General features: G+C 43.5%; 1 long non-coding RNA gene across 1 annotated transcript; it reads right to left on the minus strand.

Annotated features, from left to right (window-relative positions):
- Positions 1 to 1,597: 1,597 nt before the first annotated feature.
- Positions 1,598 to 19,569, minus strand: LOC109549316 (uncharacterized). The gene is made up of 4 exons (XR_004521749.2): positions 19,340 to 19,569; positions 7,697 to 7,780; positions 7,340 to 7,408; positions 1,598 to 6,245 (listed from the first exon to the last, which is right to left on the minus strand). It is a non-coding gene; the product is annotated as an uncharacterized lncRNA (long non-coding RNA).
- Between the last annotated feature and the right edge of the window lie 3,124 nt (positions 19,570 to 22,693).

Below are 22,693 nucleotides of genomic sequence, written 5' to 3' on the forward strand. Positions count from 1 at the left end.
CTCCAGACATAGGACATTCTAGAAAAGACTCTGTATTGATATCTTAACTTGTCATTTCCAAGAAACAGGACCCTGAGTTCACTTCGCAGTTTAGACCCAAAGCTGACCCCTGTTTGCCTTGAGGCTATCCAAACATGGCTTCATTAAAATTTTACCTAAACTCCCTTCCCCCATATCACATAATAACCTTATCTCTTTCTTTGGTGAAATGCCCAGGCTCTGCTGGAATGCAGGCTCCCTTTCCAGGGGCCGATAAACCTGACCTTGCTGGACTTGGCGCTTGTCCTCATGCCTTTGGCTGAGTGAGCTCGTGAAGCTGAATCTGGCTTCTGCACCCCAACACTGAATTAAATCTCAGAGACAGAGTTTGGGGTGAACTAGAAAACAATAGCTGTATTGCTTTGCCAGGCAAAGGGGGCCACAGCAGGCTCGTGCCCTCAAGACTGTGTGTCCTGCCCTGGAGGGGGTCGTGAGGAGTCTTATAGCGTTCAAGGAGCAGGGCGTGGTCAGCTCGTGGACACTCCTCTGATTGGCTGGTGGTGAGGTCATCGGGAGTCGGCATCATCAACCTTCTGGTTCCAACCGGTCTGGGGTCTCCGTGCTCGTGGGCGGCAGACAGTTAACTTCTCCCACCTGGAGGGGGTTTCAGTATCTGCAAAACGGCTCAAAGATATTGTTGTGTGTATCCCTTTTTTTTTTTTTTTTTTTTTTTTTTTTTTTTTTTGCGGTACGCGGGCCTCTCCCTGTTGTGGCCTCTCCCGTTGCGAGCACAGGCTCCGGACGCGCAGGTTCAGCGGCCATGGCTCACGGGCCCAGCCGCTCCACGGCATGTGGGATCCTCCCGGACCGGGGCACGAACCCGCGTCCCCTGCATCGGCAGGCGGACTCTCAACCACTGCGCTACCAGGGAAGCCCCCTTTCTTTTTTTTTATAATTAATTTTTATTGGAGTATAGTTGTTCCACAATGTTGTGTTAGTTTCTACTGTACAACAAAGTGAATCAGCCATACGTATACCTGTATCCCCTCTTTTTTGGATTTCCTTCCCACGTAGGTCACCACAGAGCACTGAGTAGAATTCCCTGTGCTATGCAGTAGGTTCTCATTAGTTATCTATTTTATATATAGTATCAATAGTGCATATATGTCAACCCAGTCTCCCAATTTCTCCCAACCCCCCTTTTTCGTTATGTGCATCCCCTGAGGGGAACCAGGACCCTGCCCCAAGGCTGCACTATTGTTTCCTGACTGCTCCTCCCTGGTCTCTGCATCCCCTCCTTTCCCTGATTAGCAACTGTTTGAACCTGCCCTTGGAACTCAGGGAAGGTCCTGGAGGCTGAATGAAGCCTATTTCCTGTAATCCAGAAGTGGGGGACACGGAAAGGCTTTCGTGCCCAGGAGCCCATAGGGCCCTGCTCGGTGTCACTAGGACATCAGCCTCCACAGGCCCAAATGTTTCCACTGCACAATCAGGGTGCCCCACCCTCCTTCCCAGCCACCAGGGAAGCTGAATTATTATTCAGAGTTGTTTCATAAGCATACACACAGAGCAAAAGAGTAGAATGGATTGGAAGGAGTTATTCACCCAAATTCAGAGACAGGCAAACAAGATCGTCTTTATTCCCCAGCAGAGAATGCAGCCAACTTTCCCTTGTAACTGTTACCCAACTCAGATCCGGCTGTTTGCTGCTCAAAAATTCATACCTGAGAGAGGCAGAATTTGGTAGAAACGAAAGCTGCTTTTAATCAGAATGCTGGCGATCTGACGAGGTGGTGGACTCAGAGCCCCCCAAAATCATCTCCCAGGAGTCTGCTCAGCCGTGAAAATTTTAAAGGGCAAAGGGGAAGTCATCTCAGTTAATCATCGAGATAGGGGGTCAGACTCGTAGGCTTGTTGACTTCTTGTGCTCTTTCTTCAGATGCTGTCGTGTTCACACAATTTGTTCATGAGATTACTGAAGGGGAAGCTAGGGAAGAGATCTGGTCATCTGTGAATTACTTATTCTTCATTTCTACTTCTTTGATCGACGGAAAGAACCGACAGAGTAGGTGAAGTATTGTGTGATCAAAAGATTTGCTAGGGCCGGAGATGAGTAGAGCATGCTGGTGCCTGGTGAAAAGTTAGTTACAATATAGCTTCGCTAAATTGACAAGAAAAGGGTTTTCCTGATGAGGGCAGTTTCCATCAAAGAGCTGCTTACAAATCCCCTCCCCCATCAGATGTTATTCCATTGCCGTGGAATTAGGGATGAAGGTCTGGCTTCTGTAACTTCTTCATGCTGAGAAAGTGTCGAGGTCTTAGCGTGGAAGATATCAAATGAGTTTGAAGCATCTCTTTTCTGACAGTTTTAGTTGCCCACTTACGTATATGTGTAAAACAAGCGACAATTATTTTGATGCCCACCGAGATATAGATTATTATGAGCAATAGTGTTAATCCCATTGTCTTAAGGCTGGTTCCTGGAATTGTGCTCAATAGACTCAGTACTGCTCAAGGTGGAGCAGCTTGTGTCACGGCTGCAGTCTGGTCATCATGCAGTTGGCTTCTCCCTCTGGTGGCAGTTACAGTATCTATAAAACAACTCGGGAACATGTATCAGACACTGAGTCTGTGACCCAGTTTTCCTAATCATTAGTGGCTTCAGCCTGCTCTTTTGAGACTCAGCTTTTCTATAAACAAGAAGCAGGCGACATGGAGGGGCCTTTGTACTTGGGGAGTGGGGGAGGGTTCTGCTTGGTTCCATAACCAGATTTAGTGGTTCTCTCCCTATGAGACAGTGACGGGTAAATGCTTAATATCACTGTCGAAGCTATATTTCAAGGTACTGTTCTATAAGCCATGAGACATTCTGTCTCCAACAATTTATTATCTACTGATTTAATTAGAACGACTCGGTAAGTTTTAGGATGTCCTGCCGTGGCGACCCGCAATTTCTGTATCGTCTACTCAGCTGACGTAGATTGTATCTCAGTGTTTTAGTTATCTGTTACTGTGTAACAAATTTTCCCAAAACTTAGCAGCTTAACACAATATTTATTATCTCACACAGTTTCTGAGGCCAGAAATTCTCATGCATGTTGCTAAAATTTTTAGGGAATTTAAATCCAGTGAAAAATACAGTTGCTACTATTCCTATGTGAATGGAGATATTATCTATTTAAATTAAGTTAATATGAATGCAGCCCTGTGAAAGCTTTCACTGCTGTTGTCCTCAGTGTCCTAGTACATCCGTGTATTCATGCCCCTCAGGTCTAGAATACAAATACAATTCATGTTGGGATCCACAACTCATGGAACTTGTTCAGTTCAAAGGAGAGCAAGTTTATAATAACATTAAATTATTTTAGGAAACATATCACTTAACTGCTCATTATGTGACCAGAGAAACACTAAGTGGGAAATATAGAGATAGAAATATACATATATAAAGTGTTGTCATTCATTTAGGATCCTGGAGTAACCTTCTACTTTATACAGTAACTTCTGTTGCAGTGGTTGGTTCATGTAAATCAGCCCCTTTCTTCTGATAGGTTTTCTTTATTAAAAATAGAAAAGGTAAAGAGGAAAGACCTTTTAAAGTCTTTTCTAAAGCAAATGGTATTTTTATATGTGACATAAAATTTATCATGCCTTCTAGGAACCTGTCAGTATTTTTCAAACACCTCATCAGGACTTAATAAAAGATAAGGCAGTGTGTACTGACTGAGGCCAGGGCAATGGACTCAAACAGACGAGCTTGAGGACAGGCTACGCCACTTACAAGTGTATGACCTCGGATAACCTAAGTTCTCTGACCCTTCATTTTCTCAATAGTAAGCTGAGAATAATAACACGTAAATGCCATAAGATTGTTTTGAAGATTAAACGAGATGCGTAAGTAAAACCCTCTTAGCACTGTGCCTGGCGTATCATAACTGTTTTTTAAGTAATAGCTCTAATTATTACAGTCTATCCGGACATCACAAAGGGAGTGTAGCCATGTACAAATACAGAGCAACTTTATATGTCCATTGGTCAACTTGAAAAGTTAAAAATTCAGTTAACACAAAATAAGTAAGTATAAGAAAAAAGCTCGGTCTTGATCTCTTCTATGTTTCTCTTCCTTTCATTTTTCCACTAGTCTGATATACCTTTGTCTATCTTTTTAGAAAAACTAAAAATATGTTTCAGTATGTTTCTTGTTTGCACCAGGGAAACTGAATTATTATTTGGGGTCTAGTTTTGTTACCCAAAGTCTTATTCTTTTAGTGAGTTAAGCCCACTCGCATTTATTGACATAACTGATATGTTTGGTCTCAATTCTGTTGTAATATTTTATAATGATGTGTATTGTATTTGCTGTGCTTCTTTTTCTACAAGATGTGCATTCTTTTCTCTTGTTTATTTAAATATGTTTGGTATTTAGGAAGGTTCATGTTTTTGTTCTGGTGGTCACCTTTGTACTTACGCCTTTTTTTTTTTTTCCTGCAGTGTCTAATCTGCTATTAATTCCATCCAGTGTATTGTTTATCTATACAATTTCCATTTGTGTCTTTTTTATATCTTCCTTGTCTCTACGGAACAGATTCAGTCTTCTCCTTCTTGGACATATTAAACAGTTATATTAGCTGTTTGCTTTGTCTATTAGTTCTATCATCTGGTCATCTCTGGGTCTGTTTCTATTGATTTATTTTTCTCCTCACTCTGGGTCATGTTTTCCAGCTCCGTTGCATGCTTTGCAATTTTTGATTGAATACCACCAGAATACTGGGATTTTTAAGTGAATATTATATCTTCTTGGGTGCTAGATATTTTTGTATTCCTATAAATATTATTAAGCTTTGTTCTGGGATGAAGTTATTTAGAAACAGTGTGATTCTTTCAATTTTTTTTTAAGTTGATAACATGGGACAGCCTTTAGTCGAAAGTTAATTACTCCATTACTGAGGTAATAATCTCCTGAGTACTCTGTTCAATGTGCCATGAATTAGGAGGGTTTCCACTCTGCTGTTCTCCTCAGAGCCTCCACAGAGGAGCGTACCTCTGACACCCTGATTTTTGAGAACCATGTCAGTCTTCTAACCTCCAGAACTTTAAGACAATAATACGTGATGTTTCAAGCCAGTAAATCTGTGGTAATTTGTTACAGCAGTAATAGGAAACGAATACAGTACATATTCATGACAAATTAGCTCCCGTGAAAAATTAGTAAAATGTGACGAATCGGATACAGTTAAAAACAAAACTCAGTTACATGAATGACTTGGACCTTGCTCATTCAATGAAAGGAGGTGACCTTGGAAGTTTTTTAAAAATAATAATGTTGGGGCTTCCCTGGTGGCGCAGTGGTTGAGAGTCCGCCTGCCGAAGCAGGGGACGCGGGTTCGTGCCCCGGTCCGGGAAGATCCCACATGCCGCGGAGCGGCTGGGCCCGTGAGCCATGGCCGCTGAGCCTGCGCGTCCGGAGCCTGTGCTCCGCAACGGGAGAGGCCACAGCAGTGAGAGGCCCGCGTACCGAAAAAATAATAATAATAATAATAATAATGTTAATTGATTTTTATTCTTTATGTCAGAGACCTAAGCAGTAAAAATGGGGAGAAATGAGAGAAAGTCTGATATAGACCCTCCCTCCCACAGACAATAAAAAGAGCTTTTCTTGATAAAAATTGCCATCACTATTAAGGAAATATGGTTTTCGATCAAAGCCAAGAAAGTGCTATAGGGTTAAGAATCCGCCTGCCAATGCAGGGGACGCGGGTTCGTGCCCCGGTCCGGGAAGATTCCCACATGCCGCAGAGCAACTAAGCCCATGCGCCACAACTACTAAAGCCCGCGTGCCACAACTACTGAGCCTGCGCTCTAGAGCCCGTGCTCCGCAACAAGAGGAGCCACCGCAATGAGAAGCCCGTGCGCAGCAAAGAAGAGTAGCCCCCTGCTCGCCACAACTAGAGAAAGCCCGCGTGCAGCAACGAAGACCCAACGCAACCAAACATTCATTAATTATTTTAAAGTGCTATATATTTTGAAACTTGATATCTAAATTAAAGATAAAAATATAAGAAACAAAGGGTATATTCTGCCAATATATAAAACTTAAATTTTCCAAACAAACTTACAATGATAGTCCTCATAATTTGACATTAGAAAAATTTTCAACAACATATGAAGGAGAACAATGCTAATTTCGTTGGACATTATGTTCCTGTGGGGCCTCTAAATGGCTTTACTTCGTAAAAGGAACAATCTTCTATTCGCAGAGACAGGAACTGAAAAATACAATTAATAAAGAGCAAAAGCTTCAGAACTATTTGCATTCATGTCATAATATTTCATTATAACTATCTTAACAAATTCTTGCACAGTTTAGTTTTTTTTTCCAAAATTCCTTTTTAATGATTTCATGCAAATTTAAAATTGGTAATTTTCTGAGCATGCATAAGAAAGCATCCTGAGACATCTTTGTGTTTTTCTCAAGTATTTGCATCCTCTTGAAATAGTTGGTTTAAATGGCCAGTGCAAACAAGTCCTCCACATCATGTTTCATCTATGAAATGATTAAAACTCATGAGCTTCACTGAAAACAAAGCTACCCAAAACCTAAGAACTATGAAATGAGTCTCAGCATAAGTTTAAACTGAAGCAGGCAATGCGAAATCTTTTAAACATCCTTGAATCTAGGTGAAAACTTTAGCCAAAGAAGTGTTTCACTGCAAAAAACAGATACTTTAAGAGAAATAAAATTGAAGTAAAATCCACATATCACAGAATTAACCATTTGAAAGTGTGCAATTCAGTGGCATTTAGTACATTCTCAATATTGTGCAACCAAAAAATTACTTTTTAATTTATTTTCACATATCTTTAAGACACAGAATTACTCACCAAGTATTCATACATGATTCCTATAAAGACTCCATCATTTTAGCTAAAGAGCAAAGAGCTATTAACAGTGACAACTCTTTGTCTTTTCTGATGACAACAAAGATATCCAAATCCCTTCAGCTAAACAGTCAACAGAGATCAAAGGGGTTCCTAATGTTACCACTGAGAAAAATGCATGCTCTCTTTACACATTTTAATAAATCAGGAATGCCCAGTGACCTACGCGGAGGATAGTGTTCCACAGGCTTTTCAAGAGAGAGCAGTCAGAATTTCCAGGGTAAATTTGTTAGTGACATTAGTGACATTAGCGATAGTGATTACATACTGATGTTTGTATTTTTTAATACAATGTAATTTGGTCTTGCAATACTTCAGTCAGTTACCAACTTCAAATATAAGATCCAAATATCTGGAAAAGCTGACAATATGGTTTCTTATTCTTCCATTAACTTGAGCGTAAACACTCTTGAATACTTACGGAATCTCACCTGTTGAAGGAGCAGAGTTTCTCTCCTTCTCCTCTCCTAGGATCTCCCATCAGTGCCTCCTGCTGGCAGAAGATAACAGGAAGTCATCTAGCAAGAGAGCCCGGGACCCCCAGATCCCACACTCCAAGAGAGTTTGCAGATCCCCAGCCTCGACACAACAGAACCAAGTAGAAAAGAGACATTGTGGATTTAAGAAACAATTGGTCGATAATTGGCCTAGTTCACCCCTTCCACTACTTGACATCTACACACTTCAACACACATTTAAACATCTATTCACCACCAACAAACCTCATGCGTCGCCCTTACAAGATGCAAGCCCACTTTGTACAAATAAAGATACTCACAGTCTCTCCCTGAAAAGAGGAGATTTAAAGTCCCATCAGCCACTGTATCCCACTCTGGGTGATATTAATTCCTGCCTGGATGTTCTGTAACCCAAAGACCAAATTTTAACGTTAATCGCCACCAGTACTCCTCATATAACACAATAGAGGAAAGGAAGAGGGAAATTTGGGGTTAATGCAGATGAACTAATGAGCAGCAAGCAGGGAGGAAAAGATAATAACTTCTGTAGCTCCTGTTATATCACGGGTCACAAAGCCACAGTTGATATCCATAACTTCCTTCTTCCTCTATCCATCTCATGTTTCTTTTCATCTCAGTTAGCAGTTCAGGTGAGGTTCATTCCCAGAGGAGCATATGAAACCTTCTTTCCTGGAAACCATTAACTATTGTCCATGAACCAATGTAGACCACCTCTTTGGCCATCGCTCCATCCAGGTGGATCTGCCCAGGAGTTTCCTCGCCTGTTGTCCTTCGGACACCCTCCTGGTTGAAGCCACAGTGCTGCAGCTGTCCCCTTGAGCTGATGCCAGCATACCATCAACTAAGCCCAAGCTTGTTTGTGCTTTTCCTCAGTGAACTGGTCATAGAAAACTCCCCATTAAACCTGAGTGATGTGGGCAGTAACATACCATCTTGGAACCCTTAGAGCCTTTCTTATCTAAGTACGGGTCAAGAAAATGATGTCCGGGCTTCCCTGGTGGTGCAGTGGTTAAGAATCCGCCTGCCAAGGTAGGGGACACGGGTTCGAGCCCTAGTCCGGGAAGATCCCACATGCCGTGGAGTAACTAAGCCCGTGCGCCACATCTACTGAGCCTGTGCTCTAGAGCCCGTGAGCCACAACTACTGAAGCCCACGCGCCTAGAGCCCGTGCTGCGCAACAAGAGAAGCCACCGCAGTGAGAAGCCCGCGCACCGCAACGAAGAGTAGCCCCCGCTCACCACAACTAGAGAAAGCCCGCGCGCAGCAACAACGACCCAACTCAGCCATAAATACATTAATTAATTAATATGTTAAAAATGATGTCCGATTGTCATCTAAGTACTTGCACCATTGGGCTCAGTTATTGGTGCTACTTGAAAGAAGAAAAAGTGAAAGAAGAAAGATTCAGAAGTCATATCTTCACAGCAGCTGAAAAAAAAGAGGAACTAATTCAAGAATTTCCTTAAAACACTAGAGCTTACCTGAGAAGTAATGAGAGCCCAAATGAACTGCAAGAAGGTCAGAAGACCATAGAATTCGATTTGGAGGCAATTGGTCTCTCTCCCCTTTCTATTCATTCATGGATTTTTTATTTCACTTGTTTGTTCATCTGCTCTAACACTTATTGATCATATACTTTATGCCAAGCCCAGAGTGGATACAACAGTGAATAAAATAAAGCCCATGCCCCAACGGGGCCTCTGTCATAGAGGCTGGTTGTTGTGAGGATTAAATGAGTTAATACAAATGAAGTGTGTAGAATAGGACCTGGCACATAGTGAACACAGAGGAAATGTTTGTTATTCTTACATTCTATTTTCTACCCACAATTTCACACAGAAAGAGAGAGAATTTGAGAGTGGGGAAGGAGCCTTAGGGTCAGGCAATCCAACATCTTTGTACGGTCAGGCAACCCAAGATGGCTGTTCCCTTGCTCTCCGCCCATCCCCTGCTCTACCAGTCCCTGCTTCGCCTACACCCGACTCACATGACTATCCAATCCTCTTCATTACAGGACTTAATCAGTAACTGCCTACAAGCTTGCCCCCTGCCCCAGCCGCTGGTTCCCCTGGTAACTGATGAGCCAACCTGATGTCAATTCCCCCTATAACTGGTGGCCTCCAGTCCCCTCCCCCATCCCCCCCAGGACTGCAGACTGCTGCGTTTCCTGCCCGTGGTCTACAGTACATGGTGGGGTGTCTCCAGGACCTTGCTTCAGACTTGTAAGATCCCCTATCTAATGAACCATTGATGTCTCTCTCTGTTGCTGTCTCTGTCGCTCTCCAGGCTCTTTCTTCAGTCTTTTTTTTTAATAAATTAATTTATTTTATTTATTTATTTTACTTGTTTGTTTTTGGCTGCGTTGGGTCTTTGTTGCTGCGTGCAGGCTTTCTCTAGTTGCGGCGAGCGGGAGCTACTCTTCATTGCGGTGCGAGGATTTCTCATTGCGGTGGCTTCTCTTGTTGCAGAGCATGGGCTCTAGGCGCACGGGCTTCAGCAGTTGTGACTCGCGGGCTCTACAGCACAGGCTCATTAGTTGTGGCACACAAGCTTAGTTGCTCCGCGGCATGTGGGATCTTCCCGGACCAGGGCTTGAATCCTTGTCCCCTACATTGGCAGGTAGATTCTTAACCACTGCACCACCAGGGAAGCCCTCTTTCTTCAGTCTTGAGGCTGGGCAATTACAGGGCTTGCAGGCCTGTAGGGGGCAGCCCAACAATTGGCAAGCCAGCTAGGAGACCGAGGAAACTCCCATGAGCACCAAGACATCGGGAAATAAGGGATGGGAATGGGAAGTTGCGGGGGGAATCATGGGTGGCCATCCATTAATATGTGGGCCCCAATGGCGGCTGTTCTTGATGCATGGAGGCCACCAGGAGAGTACAGAGAACTCATAAACACTCCTAAGTGTGTTGTGGAGCTGTTGGCTGCCATTATAGTGAAAAAAGAAGCTAGACAATAAGGTAGTAGCTGCAGCTGTGGCCTGGCTGTTGCCTTTTATATTAAGAAAGGACTTAATATATACTAAGTATATATATTTACTTAATATATCCCCAAATGACATCCAGGATGAGAAAAAGATGACAACAGTGGCAAGCAACTGACCCCAAAACCCAGACCAGACCTGTAAGGCCCATCCTACTAATTTAATTGAACTCTTTCTTGCTATCAATATTGAAAATTATTGTTTTACTTCTAACTGCACTGTTGCCCCCAATGTTCAGGATACAAAGAGAATTCTCCAGTGAACTTGTCGCCGAGAATAACTGCTGTATAACAATGCTTGCTTTGAGTCCACTGCTAAAAGCACATGTACAATATTTGTGTAACAATTTGGTATAACTGATAAAATGTATAGCCTCTAAAATGTTTCTCTATTGACATGCCTCTGAGCTTGTCTGATTAGTTTTCTCCCATTGTGGATAATTAGGCAAACATATATACATATATACAGCCTAGCAATCTCCATGTTACAGACTTGGAAAATAGAGGCCCAGAGGAGGCCCTCCCGGATCCCACAGGGTATAAATGGTGGCACCCAAATCATAACCCGAGACCACGATGAACGCCCCTAGGGGTGATGTGAGAGATCCCAGCACAACATTACTGAGTCGGACAACCGAATATAGGTGCCGACTCCATCACTCCCTAATTACACAACCCTGAGCAGACTCTGTTTACCCATGAGGAAGAAGAGGAAGATCTTGAGAAGTTCCACTGAGACACCAAAAGTGACAGTGCTTTTATTTTACTTATTTATTTTTTTAAGGAAGCCAAGTGTTTTAGTTTTACTTTTTTAATGTATTTCTTTCTTTAGTTTTGTCTGTGTTGGGTCTTTGTTGCTGTGCGCGGGCTTTGTCTAGTTGCAGCGAGCGTCGGCTACTCTTTGTTGAGGTGCACGGGCTTCTCATCGTGGGGGCTTCTCTTGTTGCGGAGCACGGGCTCTAGGTACACCGGCTTCAGTAGTTGTGGCACGCGGGCTCAGTAGTTGTGGCTCACGGGCTCTAGAGCGCAGGCTCAGTAGTTGTGACACACGGGTTTAGTTGCTCCATGGCATGTGGGATCTTCCCGGACCAGGGCTCAAACCTTTGTCCCCTGCATTGGCAGGCAGATTCTTCTTTTTTTTTTTTTACATCTTTATTGGAGTCTAATTGCTTTACAATGGTGTTTTAGTTTCTGCTTTATAACAAAGTGAATCAGTTATACATATACGTATGTTCCCATATCTCTTCCCTCTTGCGTCTCCCTCCCTCCCAGCCTCCCTATCCCACCCCTCTAGGTGGTCACAAAGCACCGAGCTGATCTCCCTGTGCTATGCGGCTGCTTCCCACTAGCTATCTATTTTACGTTTGGTAATGTGTATATGTCCATGCCACTCTCTCACTTTGTCCCAGCTTACCCTTCCCCCTCCCCATATCCTCAAGTCCATTCTCTAGTAGGTCTGTGTCTTTATTCCTGTCCTACCCCTAGGTTCTTCATGACATTTTTTTTCTTAAATTCCATATATATGTGTTAGCATACGGTATTTGTCTTTCTCTTTCTGACTTACTTCACTCTGTATGACAGACTCTAGGTCCATCCACCTCATTACAAAAAGCTCAATTTCGTTTCTTTTTACGGCTGAGTAATATTCCACTGTATATATATGTGCCACATCTTCTTTATCCATTCATCCGATGATGGACCCTTAGGTTGTTTCCATCTCTGGGCTATTGTAAATAGAACTGCAATGAACATTTTGGTACATGACTGTTTTTGAATTATGGTTTTCTCAGGGTATATATGCCCAATAGTGGTATTGCTGGGTCATATGGTAGTTCTATCTGTCATTTTTTAAGGAACCTTCATACTGTTCTCTATAGTGGCTGTACCAATTCACATTCCCACCAGCAGTGCAAGAGTGTTCCCTTTTCTCCACACCCTCTCCAGCATTTATTGTTTCTAGATTTTTTGATGATGGCCATTCTGACTGTTGTGAGATGATATCTCATTGTAGTTTTTATTTGCATTTCTCCTATGATTAATGATGTTGAGCATTCTTTCATGTGTTTATTGGCAATCTGTATATCTTCTTTGGAGAAATGTCTATTTAGGTCTTCTGTCCGTTTTTGGATTGGGTTGTTTGTTTTTTTGTTATTGAGCTGCATGAGCTGCTTGTAAATTTTGGAGATTAATCCTTTGTCAGTTGCAAATATTTTCTCCCATTCTGAGGGTTGTCTTTTGGTTTTGTTTATGGTTTCCTTTGCTGTGCAAAAGCTTTGACGTTTCATTAGGTCCCATTTGTTTATTTTTGGTTTTATTTCCATTTCTCTAGGAGGTGGGTCAAAAAGGACCTTGCTGTGATTTATGTCATAGAGTGTTCTGCCTATGTTTTCCTCTAAGAGCTTGATAGTTTCTGGCATTACATTTAGGTCTTTAATCCATTTTGAGCTTATTTTTGTGTATGGTGTTAGGGAGTGATCTAATCTCATACTTTTACATGTACCTGTCCAGTTTTCCCAGTACCACTTATTGAAGAGGCTGTCTTTTCTCCACTGTACATTCCTGCCTCCTTTATCAAAGATAAGGTGACCATATGTGCATGGGTTTATCTCTGGGCTTTCTATCCTGTTCCATTGATCTATATTTCTGTTTTTGTGCCAGTACCATACTGCCTTGATTACTGTAGCTTTGTAGTATAGTCCATGGTCAGGAAGCCTAATTCCTCCAGCTCCGTTTTTCGTTCTCAAGATTGCTTTGGCTATTCAGGGTCTTTTGTGTTTCCATACAAATTGTGAAATTTTTTGTTCTTGTTCTGTGAAAAATGCCAGTGGTAGTTTGATAGGAATTGCATTGAATCTGTAGATTGCTTTGGGTAGTAGAGTCATTTTCACAATGTTGATTCTTCCAATCTAAGAACATGGTATATCTTCCCATCTCTTTGTATCATCTTTAATTTCTTTCATCAGTGTCTTATAATTTTCTGCATACAGGTCTTTTGTCTCCTTAGGTAGGTTTATTCCTAGATATTTTATTCTTTTTGTTGCAGTGGTAAATGGGAGTGTTTTCTTGATTTCACTTTCAGATTTTTCATCATTAGTGTATAGGAATGCCAGAGATTTCTGTGCATTAATTTTGTATCCTGCTACTTTACCAAATTCATTGATTAGCTCTAGTAGTTTTCTGGTAGCATCTTTAGGATTCTCTATGTATAGTATCATGTCATCTGCAAACACTGACAGCTTTACTTCTTCTTTTCCGATTTGGATTCCTTTTATTTCTTTTTCTTCTCTGATTGCTGTGGCTAAAACTTCCAAAACTACGTTGAATAAGAGTGGTGAGAGTGGGCAACCTTGTCTTGTTCCTGATCTTAGTGGAAATGCTTTCAGTTTTTCACCATTGAGGACGATGTTGGCTGTGGGTTTGTCATATATGACCTTTATTATGTTGAGGAAAGTTCCCTCTATGGGCAGGCAGATTCTTAACCACCAGGGAAGTCCGACTGTGCTTTTAAAGAGAACGGTGTGCTCCACTTGTGTGGGGATAAACTTCAGTGTTTCCTTGCCGCCCTTTCTGATTTTGTCTTTAAGGGAATCTCCTGAAAGATAGAATACAGTGGAATCAGTGGAAACCACTTCTGCTTAACTTCAGCAAAGGAAAGAGTTGGTAAGCTTCAGGGGTGGCCACAGACTTGGAAGGAAGTCAAAGTTGCTGGCTTCTGAAGGATCGACACAGAGCAGCTGGAAGTCTGGTGCAGGCGCCAAGGGAAGGTCTCTTCAGAGTCCTGGCCTCTGAACAAATGTTCTCCAACTCTTTCCAGCTTTGTGCTCTTCCAATTCAGGATCTGGAAGAGAGCCCCCTTTTGGACTAAGTTGAATTCCTTACCAATCCTTGAGTGAGAGGGGGGAAGCATCTCCAGTGACATTCCAATCAAGACTGTGTCCAGAATAAAAGGCTAGTTCCACAAAAAAATCGTGGTGCTCCTGGCAGAAGAACAGAAAATGGGCCCTGGGCAGGCATACCCAACAGATGTCCACTACACTTGGCTCAGTGGCCTAGTCAGGGATATGCCCCCCCGCAATCAAATCTTAATTCGCTGAGACAGTCCCTTTGTCTCCTCATCAGTTAAATGACGAAGAGGAAACCTGCATGTCATGGTTAATTTAATGCGTCAACTTGATTGGGTTAAAAGGTGACTAGAGAGCTAGGTAAGCATTGTTTCTGAGTGTTTGTGACAGTGTTTCCAGAAGAGATTAGCATTTGAATTCATAGACTGAGTAAAGAAGAGCGCCCTCGCGGATGCAAGTGGGCATCCTGCAAGCCACTGGAGGTCTGAATAGGACAAAAAGGGGGAGGGGGTGAAATTTCTCTCTTTTCTTGAGCTGGGACATTCCTCTTCCCCTGCTTCTGAACATTGGTGTTTGTGGTTTTCACGGTCTTTGGACTCAGACCACAATTTATACCATCAGCCTCCCAATTCTCAAAAGCTTTTTTTTTTTTTTTTTTTTTGCGTTACGCGGGCCTCTCACTGTTGTGACCTCTCCCGTTGTGGAGCACAGGCTCCAGACGTGCAGGCTCAGCGGCCATGGCTCACAGGCCCAGCCGCTCTGCGGCATGTGGGATCTTCCCGGACCAGGGCACGAATCCATGTCCTCTGCATCGGCAGGCGGACTCTCAACCACTGAGCTACCAGGGAAGCCCCACGATTACTGTTTTTGATATCACATTTTACATTTAATTGTTTTGTGTATCCCTTAACTGCTTATTGTGGATATAGGTGATTTTACTTTTGTCTTTTAACCTATTAGTTAAAATTTTACTTTTGTCTTTTAACCTATTAGTTAAAACCTATAAACCTATAAGTCTATTAGTTTTGTGTGTGGATGATTTCCTCCCTTTATGGTATGTTTGCTTTTTCTGGTGAGCTTTTTCATTTCATAATTTTCTTATTTCTATTTCTGGCCTTTTCTCTTTTACGTAGAGAAGTTCCTTTAACATTTGTTGTAAAGCTAGTTTCATGGTGCTGAACTCTTTTAGTTTTGCTTTACTTTAAAGCTTTTCATCACTCCATCAAATCTGAAGGAGAGCCTTGCTGGGTAGAGTATTCTTGATTGTAGGTTTTTCCCTTTCATCACTTTAAAAATAGTGTGCCACTCCCTTCTGGCCTGCAGAGCTTCTGCTGAAAAATCAGCTGACAGACTTATGGGAGTTCCCTTATATGTTATTTGTTGTTTTTCCCCTGCTACTTTTAATATTCTCTATCTTTAATTTTTGTCATTTTAATTACAATGTGTCTTGGTGTGTTCCTCTTTGAGTTAATCCTGTATGGGATTCTCTGTGCTTTCTGGACTTGGGTGACTGTTTCCTTTCCCAGGTTAGGAAAGTTTTCAGCTATTATGTCTTAAAATGTGTTCTCAGCCCCTTTCTCTCCCTCTTCTCCTTCTGGGACCCCTAAAATGTGAATATTGGTGTGCTTGACGTTGTCCCAGAGGTTTCTTAAACTGTCCTCCTTTCTTTTCATTCTTTTTTCTTTTTTCTGTTCATCAGCAGTGATTTCCACTACTCTGTCTTGAGCTCACTGATCTGTTCTGTATCATTTAGTCTACTGTTATTCCTTCTAGTGTATTTTTCATTTCAGTTATTGTATTCTACATCTCTGTTTGGTTGTTCTTTATATTTTCTAAGCTTTTGTTTAAAACTTCTAACTTCTGGGCTTCCCTGGTGGCGCAGTGGTTGAGAGTCCACCTGCCGATGCAGGAGACACAGGTTCATGCCCCGGTCCGGGAAGATCCCACATGCCGCGGAGCAGCTGGGCCCATGAGCCATGGCCGCTGAGCCTGCGCGTCCAGAGCCTGTGCTCCGCAATGGGAGAGGCCACAGCAGTGAGAGGCCCACGTCCCAAAAAAAAAAAAAAAAAAAACGTCTAACTTCTCACACTGGGCATCCATTCTTCTCTCAAGCAGTTCGATCATCTTTACAATCATTACTCTGAACTCTTTCTTGCGTAGATTGCCTATCTCCACTTCACTTAGTTCTTCTTCTGGGGTTTTATCTTGTTCCTTTGTCTGGAACATGTTGCTCAGCCACCTCATTTTGTCTAAGTCGCTATTTGTACTTTTCTGTATGTAGTAGAGTTAGTAATGCTTCTCATCCTTGGAGAAGTGGCCTCCTATAGGAGACATCCTATGCGTCCCAACATCGCACTCCCCTCTCATCACCCAAGCTGTTTGCTCTAGGGATCTCCCCTCAGAGGGATGCGTGGGTCCTTCTGTTGTGGTGGGCTGGCTATGTGGGTGGTCGTGTAGTCTTGGTTGGCCCCTAGCCCAGTTGCTTGTCAGGCCCTGCCTTGTGCAGACACTGCTGGCTGCTGCAGGGCTTGGTCACGAAGCAGATGACTGCAGAGCCCCAGCTGGGGCCCAGGGCTAGTGCTGGCTCCCTGGAGGGCGGAGTCAGGGACCAGAAGACTCCAGGCCTGTTGCCCTCCCACTGGTGGGTGAGTCGGCACCTGAAGTTACTGCCGGACTATTGGCGGGCAGAGCCAAGTCCTGAGTCTCGCTGCAGGACTCAGGGACCTCAGAGCTGGTGTCGTATCAGTTTTGGTGAGGGGGCCGGTTCCTGACCCAGGTGGGCATGGGGTCTGGAGTGTCCTGAAGGTTGTGTTGGCCTCCTAGTGAACTGGGCTGGGGCCCAGCTGGTCCTAGGGTAGGGTCTGGCCTGCTGCAGGCTGGCTGGGTCCGCAGGCTGGGATTGTGGTTTTCTTGTATCTGGTGTCTGCCCCCTGGTGGGTGGGGCTAGTCTGGAGGCTTGTGCGGGCTTCCTGGAGGGCAGGGCAGGTGCCAACCCACTGGTGGGTGGAGCTGGGCCTTGGCCTTCTAGTTGGCAGGGCCATGTCTAGAGGTGGCTGTGGGCTAAGGAAGATTTAGGGCAGTGTGTCTGCTGATGGGTGGGGCTGTGTCCCCACCCAGTTAGTTGTTTGGCCTGAGGTATCCCAGCACTGGCAACTGTAGGCTGTTGGGGGAGCCAGGTCTTGGGCTAATGAGCTAGAGTGAAGATCCCAAGATGGTAGCCACCAGCTCCCAAATATGGCTTCCACCAGTGTCTATGTCCCCAGAATGAGTCACAGCCACTCCTTGCCTCTCCAGGAGACTCTCCAAGACCAGCAGGTAGGTCTGGCCCAGGCTTCTATCAAATTACTGCTTTTCCCCTGGGTCCCAGTGTGTATAGGATTTTGTGTGCGCCCTTTAGGAGTGAAGTCTTCCCCCAGTGCTTTTGGACTCCTGAAATTAAGCCCCACTGGCCTTCAAAGCTGAATGCTCTGGGGGCTCGTCTTCCCCATTGCAGGACCCCTGGGCTGGGGAGCCAGACCTGGGGCTCAGGACTCCCACTCTTGTGGGGGAACCCCTGCAATATAACTGTTCTCCATTTATGGGCCACCAACCTGGGGGTATGGGACTTGATTATATCACAAGTCTGCTCCTCTTACCCATCTGGTTGTGGTTCCTTCTTCATGTCTTTAGTTGCAGAAGATCTTTTCTGGTAGGTTCTGGTCGATTTCATCGATGGTTATTTTGCAGATAGTTGTGATTTTGTTGTGCTCGTGAGAGGAGGTGAGCTCAGGGTCTTTCTACTCTGCCTTCTTAGCCAATCTCCTCCTAAATTCTATATTTCCTGACTTCAGTCTCAGCAGCATAAAAAGTTTTTTCTGGAAGAAGTTTAATTACAATAAATTGCCTCTGATGCCGATGTTGATGCCCAGCGTTGCAGCTTTAGAACTTGTTTTATTAACTCCTCCGTGAATTAATATGTTTCCCATGCATTGCATTCACACAAGACTGGTTTGTAAGCCATCATGCTAATTTATTAATGTTAAAAGAAGATAAAATATTTGTAGTAAACCATGATCGTGGTCTTGCTATTAGAACTATTAGATCTGGAGAAGCCAAATTAGAGAGCAATACTGCAAGGTAAGCCTGAGGACAAAAGAAAGGAGGGTGAGGGAATTTTCTGGATCTCTGTGATGCCATGAGAAGGCGTGGGAAGTTTCTGTAGAGGAAAGGAAGCCGAGGTTCTGTCGTCTTCTCTCTGGCAAGTGGAGATAGGACGGCTGCTGACAGGGCACTGACTCAGCCTTAGTAACAACACTGCTTCTCTCCTTCCGCTGTGTGGTAGCCATTTAATAAGAATTTTTATCTTGTTGCACTTATTTGTTCAATAAATATTTATGAAGTATGAGCATGGTAATTGCACTGGGTATTAGGACTACAGTGCTGAGTAAGGCATGAACCTGCTCTTCACCTGCAGTGATAATGTAAAATACATAGAAAATGGGCTAGATTATATCTCTAGAAGACCCCACTCTCTGCTTTCTTTACTTCGCCCTCCAGGGACCCCCACATGGATGATCATGCCAACTGGTTCTACCACACATTCTTGGATTTAGATGCCATTGGGCTCCCAGTGGTCTTCAGAAATCTATTTACCCATGTCTGGTGGACTCTGTACCTCATTCCCCAGCAGCTACTTCAATCCTTTCCCTTATTCTCAAAACCCAACACCTGCCCCATCCTGGGGTCTGGTGACCTCACTTTCTATTCTCTTGAGAAGTGTGAGCTGCCAACTGAGAATGCCTTCAGCTTCCTGCCTGTGTGCATCAAAATGTCTCTGTATCCACACTTCCCATTTCATCCTTCTCCCCTGTGTTGAGGAAAGACACATACCTCCTTTCTTCTAAGGTTCCTCCTCTACTTCAATCCCATCCTTTTTGTGACTTTTTGCAGACTTGATCCATCAACCACTCCTAACCTCCATCCTCCATCTATACTTATCCCTGGTTCCTTCTCCTCAGTCTACAAACATTCCCATCTACCCCACCCCAAGAAAGAAAATGCTTCCCTCAATCCTACTACTCCTTAGCATTACCAGTCTTGCTTCTCCTCAAATGATTTAAAGTGGTATATACTTACAAGCCCCCAGTATTTCAGTCAGTAGTATCCTTGGGGGTCTTCTTCCTTTCAATGTTTCTTCATTCTCTTGCCCTTCCCAACCACTACTCCTTCTTCCCCCGAGGTTCTCTACCTTCTCTCTTGAAATAGTTTCCCTCGCTGGGCATCTCAAACCTCATGGCTCCCTAATCATCTCTGTGCTGTCACCTCTCAGATTAGGATCACTAGACCTCACCTCTCTCTCCAGCTGCTGACCTACATCGCCAGTGCACATTTCTACTTGAATGGCTTGCCAAGCAGCTTCAACTCAATCCAAGCCGATTCATCCTTGTCCCACCAAACCAGTTCTTCCTGCTGCTTTCTTTCCCTTGGTTTGACACCGTCGTCCTTCCAAGCACCCTTTCTTTCCCTTGGTGTTCATATTTGAGCAGTTTTTAAGACCTATAAATGCTGCCTCAATCATAACTCATTATACACTGTCATTCCTCTCAGATCCCAGTGCCAACACCCTTGTTCAGTCCATCATAGTGGTCTCATTATTTAAATAGCATCCTAGCTAGTCTCCCTCACTCTAGTCGCTTCCTTTTTTTTTTTTTTTTAATTATTTATTTATTTATTTTTGGCTGTGTTGGGTCTTCGTTTCTGTGCGAGGGCTTTCTCTAGTTGCGGCAAGCGGGGGCCACTCTTCATGGCGGTGCGTGGGCCTCTCACTATCATGGCCTCTCTTGTTGCGGAGCACAGGCTCCAGACTAGTCTCTTCCTTTTAAGACGCCCGTTCCTCCAAAGATATGAAGTTAATCTTTTAAATCAAGGCAGGATCATGTCACTTCCTGGTCCAAAAAATATCAGTAGGTCCCTATTGTCCACCAAGTGAAGGATAAACTCCATGGTATGGAATCCAAGTCCTTTCTAATATGGCTTCAAATACTTTCTGACCTTACCTCATTCTAACTTCTATACCCTATTTTCCATTCAAAACTGACTACTTACTGGACTCCAAACCTTTGCTTATACTGTGTCCTTCCTCAAATGTCTTATCGTTTTACCCTATCAAGCCTATCAAAATCTTAATCATCATTCGTAACCCAATTAAACAATGGCGGAGGACCCAAACAGACATTTTTCCAAGAAGACATACAAATGGTCAATAGGTGCGTGAAAAGATTAATCATCAGGGAAATGCAAGTCAAAACCACAGTGAAATATTACCTCACACCTGTTAGAATTACTATTATCAAAAAGAGAAGGGAGGGGCTTCCCTGGTGGCGCAGTGGTTAAGAATCTGCCTGCCAATGCAGGGGACGTGGGTTCGAGCCCTGGTCCAGAAAGATCCCACATGCTGTGGAGCAACTAAGCCCGTGCACCACAACTACTGAGCCTGTGCTGTAGAGCCCACGAGCCACAACTACTGAAGCCCATGTGCCTAGAGCCTGTGCTCCGCAACAAGAGAACCCACAGCAATGAGAAGCCCGCGCACTGCAACAAAGAGTAGCCCTTGCTCACCACAACTAGAGAAAGCCTTCATGCAGCAACAAAGACTCAACACAGCCAAAAATAAAGAAATAAAATAATTTTTTTTTTTAAAAAGGCAAGGGAATTCCATGGTGGTCCAGTGGTTAGGACTCCGCACTTCCACCGCAGGGGGCACGCGTTCAGTCCCTGGTGGGGAAACTAAGATCCTGCATGCCACAGGGCAAGGCAGAAAAAAAAAAAAAAAGGCAAGAGATAAGTGATGGGAAGGATGTGGAGAAAAGAGAACCCTGTTGGTGGGAATGTAAACTGGTACAGCCACTATGGAAAATATTATGGAGGTTCCTCAAAAAATTGAAAATAGAACCATCATACAATCTAGCAATCCCCTTTCTGGTTATATACCCAAAGGAAATGAAATCCATACCTTGAAGAGATAGCTTCATCACATTCAACACTACTCACAATAACTAAGATATGGATACAACCTAAGTGTCTGTCAATAGGTGAATGGATAAGGAATACATGTAGTTCATCCATTAAAAAAGAAGAAAATCTTGCCACTTGTGACAACATAGATGAAGCTGGAGGACATTATGATAAGTAAAATAAACCAGGTACTGAAAGACAAACTATATGGTATCACTTATATTTGAAATGTAAAAAAGTTGATCTCATGCAAGCAGAGAGGAGTATGGTGGTTGCTAGGGGCTGAGGGGTGGGGGAATAGGGAGATGTTGGTCAAAGAGTACAAACTCTCAGCTATAAGGTAAATAAGTTCTGGGGATCTAATGTACAACATGGTGAAAATAGTTAATAATACTGTATTGTATTCTTGAAAATTGCTTTTAAAATGGTACTTGGGGCTTCCCTGGTGGCACAGTGGTTAGGAATCCACCTGTCAACGCTGGGGACATGGGTTCGAGCCCTGGTCTGAAAAGATCCCACGTGCCGTGGAGCAGCTAAGCCTGTGCGCCGCAGCTACTGAGCCCACGTGCCACAACTACTGAAGCCTGTGCACCTTCAGCCTGTGCTCCGCAGCAAGGGAAGCCACTACAATGAGAAGCCCATGCACCACAACAAAGAGTAGCTCTCGCTCGCCACAACTAGAGAAAAGCCCACGTGTACCAATGAAGACCCAAATGCAGCCAAAAATAAAAATAAATAATTTTATATTAAAAAATAATAAAATAATAATAAAATGGTACTTATGTGAGATGACTGATGTTCTGACTTGACCATGGTAATTATTTCACAATGTATATTGGATCATCATGCTATATACCTTATGTATATCAGTTTTGACTTGTCACTTATGCCTCAATAAAGCTGGAAAAATTATTTTTCTCCCTCAAAATTTTTTTCACCATCATTCAAATTTTAGTTCATATTCACTGCTTCCTTGAAGCATTGCCAGATTTTTCCATTAGGAAGCTCTCTTCTTGTTTGGAGCTTCTCTGGAACCTATTACAATTTACCTAGTAACAAGACATAGAAAAATGTGCGCTTACCTCTGCTCCTCAATTGTAAGTAGGCTTATGTTTGACCTATCTTTGCATCTCCCCATACGGTGCCTCATACAAAGTATGGTTCCCATCACTAAGAACACTGCTCAGTTCAGCTGAATTTTTTCTTTCTATATCAAGACTTTTTTTTTTTTTTTTGACTGCGTTGACCTTCATTGCTGCACGCAAGCTTTCTCTAGTCGTGACGAGTGAGGGCTACTCTTCGTTGTGGTGCATGGACTTCTCATTGCGGAGGCTTCTCTTGTTGCTGAGCATGGGCTCTAGGGTGCTTGGGCTTCAGTAGTTGTGGTTTGAAGATCCAGTAGTTGTGGCTCGTGGGCTCTAGAACACAGGCTCAGTAGCTGTGGTGTACGGGCTTAGTTGCTCCGCAACATGTGGG

Source organism: Tursiops truncatus, chromosome 14 (genome assembly GCF_011762595.2).
Source record: "Tursiops truncatus isolate mTurTru1 chromosome 14, mTurTru1.mat.Y, whole genome shotgun sequence".
NCBI lineage: Eukaryota > Metazoa > Chordata > Mammalia > Artiodactyla > Delphinidae > Tursiops > Tursiops truncatus.